Source organism: Amborella trichopoda, chromosome 10 (assembly GCF_054954075.1).
Source record: "Amborella trichopoda isolate Santa Cruz 75 chromosome 10, AtrichopodaSantaCruz75HAP2 v2.0, whole genome shotgun sequence".
In the NCBI taxonomy this organism is placed as follows: Eukaryota; Viridiplantae; Streptophyta; class Magnoliopsida; order Amborellales; family Amborellaceae; genus Amborella; species Amborella trichopoda.
The window spans coordinates 10881755-10889128 of NC_142345.1; positions in this window are offsets into that span (position 1 = coordinate 10881755).

Genomic DNA, 7374 nt, shown 5'->3' on the forward strand with positions numbered 1-7374 from the left:
ACAAGTTGAGGATTGTTTGAATGTGATTTTGATGTAATTTTGGGGCATCACACGCAATCTTTTTGTGTTGCTTCAAATTGTATACTAGTTTGGAGGCTGATTTGGAGTCATGTAATTTTCTCTTTTGGGATAGTTTTGACTATGTATATGTGAGTTAAAGGTGTTTACATGTTGCTGTAATTTCAGTCAAGTGGTGTAATTTAGAAGTTTTTAAGTGAAAAATTTAATTTGTATAACTTGGCCATTAGCCCTAGCCAGCCCGACAAGTAGTTGTCAAAATTTCTGAATGAAAAAGTAGGTCTTTTGACCGAAGGAGTAGATTACATTATGTTCCAATAGCAGCAAAGGACACATGCTAGTTTAATTATAGAAAACTTTAACAAAGTGTTCACTTTGTTTGTTAGGGCATGACATGGTGCTTTTAGACTGAGAAGATATATAGAGTGAGGACATGAGAAAATATCATAAAGAGATGTCCTGAGCTTTGTTTCTTTCATGTGATTAAACTTAGCTCTACTTAGATATTAACGGAGGACGGTTTGGGCATGAATGCATCGACATTCAAAAGAGTAAACATGGGGAGTTGCAAGGCGCATCAAGTTGGCATCCCACAGAGATGAGGATTATGATAGAGTGGTGGGTGTAACTCACGACAAGCTAAATGCAATTAAGTTGCATGATAAAAGCTCCATGCAAATAAAATTTGAAACCACTTCAGTATAATCACAACATATACCAATTGACGTGTTCATGAGCTGCACCTCACCCATACCCATATCTCTCTTTGTCTCCCTTAATATATTTCTACGAATTAAAATGAGGATTGTCAATAAAGAGACCATTTATCTTTTATACATAGAGATCACACTCATTCTTGTCCATTATATTTCAAAATAGGTGGTTATAAGAGTGTCGTTGGAGATACAAAGTTCTAAAAAGAAAATTTTTAGACTTCGTGACTCATCCCAAACCATCCATTTTTATATCTAATAAGTGGCAATGATTTTGACCTCTATGTACAAAAGATAAATGGTTTCTTTATAGATAAATCCATCGAAATAATATATCCAAATAATATATTAAAATTATTTTGAAACATCTCAATGTATTAAAAGATTTGAAATAGGGTTGGGCCAGCCCTAATCCTCATTGGGCCAGCTTGGAATTAACAGGCCAAAGAGGCCATGGCCTTGGCTCATGCCCAGGCTCAGCCTTGGACCTATAAGGGTTGGGATGGGTCTGGCCAAAGGAAAAAAAATATAAAAAGATTTCCAAAATAGTGGCACTTAGTAAAGATGGTCGCTACTTAGAAGACACATCAAAAACTTCTCAATTCTACTACTACTCCCCTGGAAGGATGCTCTAGGACCTTCTGGTGAGCCTTGATATGTACTCAGATTAGGGTTGTAGATATGGAGTCTGAACCAAGTGGGAATCACTCCGGGGTGAAGGCCACTTGTAGCCAAAGTCATTGAACCAGTGACAACGAGAGTTGCACCAAGATCTTTGCTCTACAAAATAGGTTACTCAAAGCATGTGTTAAAGCTCAATTTCAAAATTATGCTAGTTGTGCTTTGATTGGGCCTAGAGTCATAGGATGCTTCTGAAGCCCTTGACACATAATATTTTGGTGATGCAATCAAGTCTAGGGTGAATGTACTCCAAGAGAAAACTTGGTTCAGTGATACGTTAGTTAAAGAACTCTTAAAGTTTTACTCTCTTAAGAGTTTATGGGAACCTTAGAGCCTTACTAACCTTCCTTTAAGATGAAATTGATATGTTTTCAATGGAGGATCATTTTGAAACAATTTTATTTAAGAAATAGTTGAGAGAACACTGATAAATCTTGATTCCTGAGTTAACTATGGCCAATACTCATAGGAAAGTATTTCTCCACTTCTATCATGTTTTTCCATCAAAATTTCAAGTGAAAATGAGGTTTTATATACTTGAAATGCATTTTCATCTATTGTAGCTACAATGAAGGTGGTGAGAGTGGTCAGAAGAATTACACATATGACATTCTCAGAAAGATTAACTGTAAAAGGTTGATGGGATAAGGTTGCCATAACTGCCGTGGAAGGTTGTTTATATTGGTTGTGAATGCGTGAAAAGCAGAGTATTTTAACTTTCTACTATTTTTAGTAGGAATTTTGATTTCACGTTTTGAAACCTTTCCCTGACTCAATGATAAACAAGAACAATGATCCAAAAAATCATAGATGCTGATCACACATGATAATCGTTGAATATTCGTGTTTTGAGCTTAAACACCCAAAAACTTTGTTTAAGCTATTTTGTAGCTCCATATAGTCATGTTTTAATTCAGTTTAAAAATATTCATATATTTAATTTGAGACTAAGGCAAGTAAAGCGATTCAATGCAATCCAATCTGATTTCGGCTTAGGATTAGGGCTCTTGAGAGTGATAGCCCAAACCTATTTTAAACATTGACATATAAGCTTTTTGACGTTATATGAAACCTGTGATTCAAAAACCGGATTGTTGGAGGGGATCATTCTCCCACAGAACCGTGTCAGATAGATCACTGGATTGATCTGAATCAGTAACTCATAAAAATATTACAGATAAAAAAAAAAATTTCTAAACGCACAATTTCGGCAACAATACTATCTTAATGATAGTTCCATCAAATTATTCTTAGGGAGTCCTAATCTAGGGAGTCCTAATCTTAATGGGTTTAAGGATAGTTTGTCTTAATTAGGCAGGATTTAATGGGGTTTAGCCTAAATAGGTAAGTGTAGAGTTTCCTAAGTATGTTTAAGGTTGGCTACGGGGGCTTAGGATGTAATTAACTAGGAGTCTAATCAAACATGGGGCCGAAAGGGGTGTATGGTGTATGGCAGTGGGCTGCACTAGGGTGTCCCATGATAGAAACTCCCTAATGTAGTTAGGCTAGACATAGGGGCATAAAACTGGGATTTTTTTTGAAATGTTTGGATGGGGCGGAAAACTGGGATTTTTCTGAAATATGTCTAAGACTGAAATATGTCTAAGAAAGCTCCAAGCAAGGTTCATATAGTTTCCTGGGTTTCTGGTTGCTTGGAATTGTTTCAGTTGGAAAATAAGAATAGGGTGTCTACAAAAATAAAAATTGTGGGGTGCGGATTCACATGGGACCTAAGAAAAATATTAGGTAAGCTTGAAGAAAAAAAAACAAAAATATGATAGGGGAGGTTTTAGTGGGAACCAAGCTACCACGTGGGAATTGGTTCAGTCCCCAGCAATTCCCATCCATATAAGTGATCTGGATTGAAAAACTCTGGGTTTTAAAACACCGGATAAAATAATAAAATATTAAATTGCATCTCTTGGTGGTTGTTGAATATTTTATTTTTATTTGTTTTGTCAGGAAAAAATTGAAGAATCTCTTGTTTTTTGTTTCTTTTTCCTTTTGTTTCCTTTCATCTATTTATGAATTGGTTTGCATGTAACGGTGCTTTCGAAATTATGTGGGTACTTTTTTTTCGTAATTAAAATTATCCTTCCGAGATAATCAACTAAGTTAGCGTGGTTCATTCAATTACCATATAATCAAACTATATGGAATAAATACTAAACTATCGAATAGGATGAGGCATAACTTCTATCTTTATAGAATATCTTTACTTTGTTTATGTAAGGGTAAAGTAGAGAAATGGCCAGCGTGTTGACCAACCCCATATCGACAACTACCATCAGCATAACGTTAATGCTCTAATAAAATGTTGAGATGATAATCTTATGCTTTTGAATTAAATTTTGAGATGATAATCTTAGGCTTTTGAGTCATCACATATTTACCTCCAAAGCATCCTCCTGATTTCCCTTGGAAAGGGAAAAAGAGAGAGAGAGAGAGTATCATGAGATGATAATCTTATGCTTTGCTTTTGAGTCATAATATATTTTGCCACTAAAACATCCTCAAGTGAAGGAAAACTCGGGCAAGCCAACTCGAGTAATTCCAGCGAGGCCGAGTATCTTTGAGATGGGTGATCCGACTTTAGGATCTGAATTTTTTTTTTTTTTAAAAAGAATTATTAAAAATTAAAAAACAAAAACTTTATTTGTAATATATATATATATATATATATATATATATATATATATATATATATATATTTATGTTTTTTATCATTTTGGCAAATACTAAAAAAAAAATTTCCCATGAATACTTATTTTTAGAGTTTTTGTTCTTTTTAAATTATTCTAAAATCCCTAAACACAAATTGCTTTTTCAAGATCCCTTTTTCACTACTTTTTAACTTTATTTATGTGTGATTTGTTCAATTTTATTTTAAACATATTTACCCCTTTTTTTTTGATATTTTTTTGTAGTTTTTAAACACTTTTTGGTTTGCCCAGATTCAACCAAACTCACGCCAAGTAACTTGAGCCTTACTCGACTCGGCCAAGGGCCAAGTCGGGAAGCCGATTCGAGCATTCTAACACTGACATCCATGAAAGAGGGTGTGAGATTCCTTAGTTGACGTATGATATTCCACTCTTCGGTGGAGTCATGTGAAATATTCCTCAGAATGAAGTGACACAATGCCCACTCCCATCATACCATGAGATATAAGAGCTAGAGAAAGAGAGGCAATAGTGGTTACTAAACTGTGAATGTGTGGTTTAAGACAAGGCGGGTGTGGTTTGTATAAGTTGTTAACATTAAATAATCAGGGTAAGGTGCACCTTAAAATCTCATTAAAAGATATATTTTTGTTATCAAAATTTTTATAATGGCCTAAAAGTCTATTTTTTACCCTTATAATGAAATTGAAAGTTATGAAAATAATGCAAATCAAGCAGATTATGAGCACTTGAAAATTTTAAAAATGGATAGGCTAGATAATGTATTGCAAAATGTCCTAATTTTAGGATTTGATGTTTTTTTTTTTTTTTTTCATACCTAAATATATCGAGGTTAATTGGAGAATTTTTTAATGACGAAACAATCTTTTTCAATGGATTTTTTAGGTGTATTGTACTTCAACCCCTTATATAAACTTTTTCCAAATAAGGCAGGGAGAAAGAGAGAGATAATTTGGTTGTGAGAGAGAGAGCATCCAATTTTCCTCACTGATGAATTTATCTTCAAAGCAAGAGTCAAAGATTTATAAAAAAGGTATGTTACTCTTCCCATTTCACTACTAGGCGACATGGGTGGTTGCAGCCATGCATCAACAACAGATAATTATGGCGACACTTGGTGGAAAGGCCCCCTAAACCCTAGTATTCGTCCTATTTTGAATAATACAATGGGTTGATCGCTCCACTGGCTAGCTATGGTCCCTAGCATTTCTATCGATCGTTCATGTCATGTAGGCCCGAGTCCGACATCAAATTGCTTGGGTTTGGATTATCTTTAGGTTGCCTTATAAATGATGTACAATTAGACTTATTTTTCGATTCAATAGAACCTCAAACGAAGGCAATGGGCCAGGTCGGTCCTGGTTGGGCTAAAAAAAAGTGCGGTTTGTATAGAACTGAGGCTCTGAACAATCAAAGTAAAGCGTACCTTCAAATAATGTGGTTTCAATACTAAAAATGTTTGTGAAAGCCTTAAAATATATTTTCATATCTAATTATAAAAATTAAAGCTTCAAAAATAGTGTACATCAAGCAGATCTTGAGAACTTGAAAATCTTGAAAATTGATGGTCCAAAAATACGTTACAAGATGCACTATTTCCAAAACTTCAAATCTATTTTTTTTTCTCATGTCCATACATCTTGATGTCGAGATGATCAATTTGATGATATTTGAGCATCAAAACAACCTCATCTAATGAAATTTTTGAGATAGGATGTAATTGGATTGTTTAGAGCCTCGGCTCTATATAAACCTTTTCCATAAAATAAAAGCAAAAAGTAAAAGCAAAAACTAGAGTCGAACTCGGCCCTTAGTGGCCCGGCCCTAGCTCGACTTTCGGCCCACCTTTTGTGGCCTAGCCCCTACTTTTTAAGGGCCAGGCTAGGCGGCCCATTGCCACACTTAACTCGTTCTATAGTGCCGATGTATCAATTATTTCTCGCCCTTTCCCCCCTCTCCCTTTCTTTTCTCTAATAAGCACTCACTTGTGCACTCTCTCTAGCACAAGCACCGGACAATTTCACCAAAATAGAACACGACCTGACCAAAGGGAGTTAAGAAAACCCCCTCTCTCTATATATATATATGGGAAAAGTTTATATAGAGCCGAGGCTCTAAACAATTAAATTTGAGCCTATCTCAAAAATTTCACTAGAAGAGGTCATTTTGATGCCCAAATATCTTCGAATTGATCATCTCGACATTAAGATGTATGGACAAGAGAAAAAAATGGATTGCAAGTTTCGAAAATAGTGTATTTTGTAATGCATTTTTGAACCGTCAATTTTCAAGATTTTCATAGATACGTTGATGTACACTATTTTTAAAGCTTTAAATTTTATAAATAAATATGAAACTATATTTTAAGGCTATCACATAAAATTCTAATATTGAAACAACATTTCTCAACGCTATTTGAATGTAGGCTCTAATTTGATTGTTTAGAGCCTAGGCTCTATACAAACCACACCTTATATATATATATATATATATATATATATATATATATATATATATATATATATATATATAGTAATGATCCAATACAATGGTGGTATTATAGTATAATGCAACGACCCTTTTAAAAAACCATGGTTGTGGTATTTGTATGACCTCAAATTTTGTACACACACTCTCTTCATCTCAATAATCAATTCCCAAAAAATAAACAAAAAAAGTTCAACTTTGAGAATTTCAAAATGAGTCTCTTCCAAAAATGAATCTAGACTATTCATTTTGTGAATTTCAAGATCTTAGCCTTTATAAACTCAAAATCATTTTTTTTTTTTTCAAAATTATTCATCTAATGATAAACAAGCCATCCAAAAAAATTGAAAATGAAAAAATTCTTCTAAAGCCTAGATCTAAGTATCTCACCAAAATGAATGGCCTATGTTAATTGGGCTAAAAAAATATTTTTTAGGTTGAGTTTTCAATTTTTTCTTTTTTTTATAATTGTTCATTAGAATGAAAAGAATGTATATTTCAAAATTTGGATCAAACAAATAGCCATAAGATATTTTTTAAGGTTATTGCATCATATTACTATACAATGGTTGCATGCAATCGTTGTCCACATATATATATATATATATATATATATATATATATATATATATATATATGTATGTAATAAATTTTTTTTTGATAAGGATAAAACCCTAGCTCATTATTAATAATACTTCATGCCCAAAGCAACTTTACCTTTTGGAGGACATTCCCAGTGAGAGAAATACATTGCCTGTGCCATATATCACTTTAACTTTGATGATGAAGGC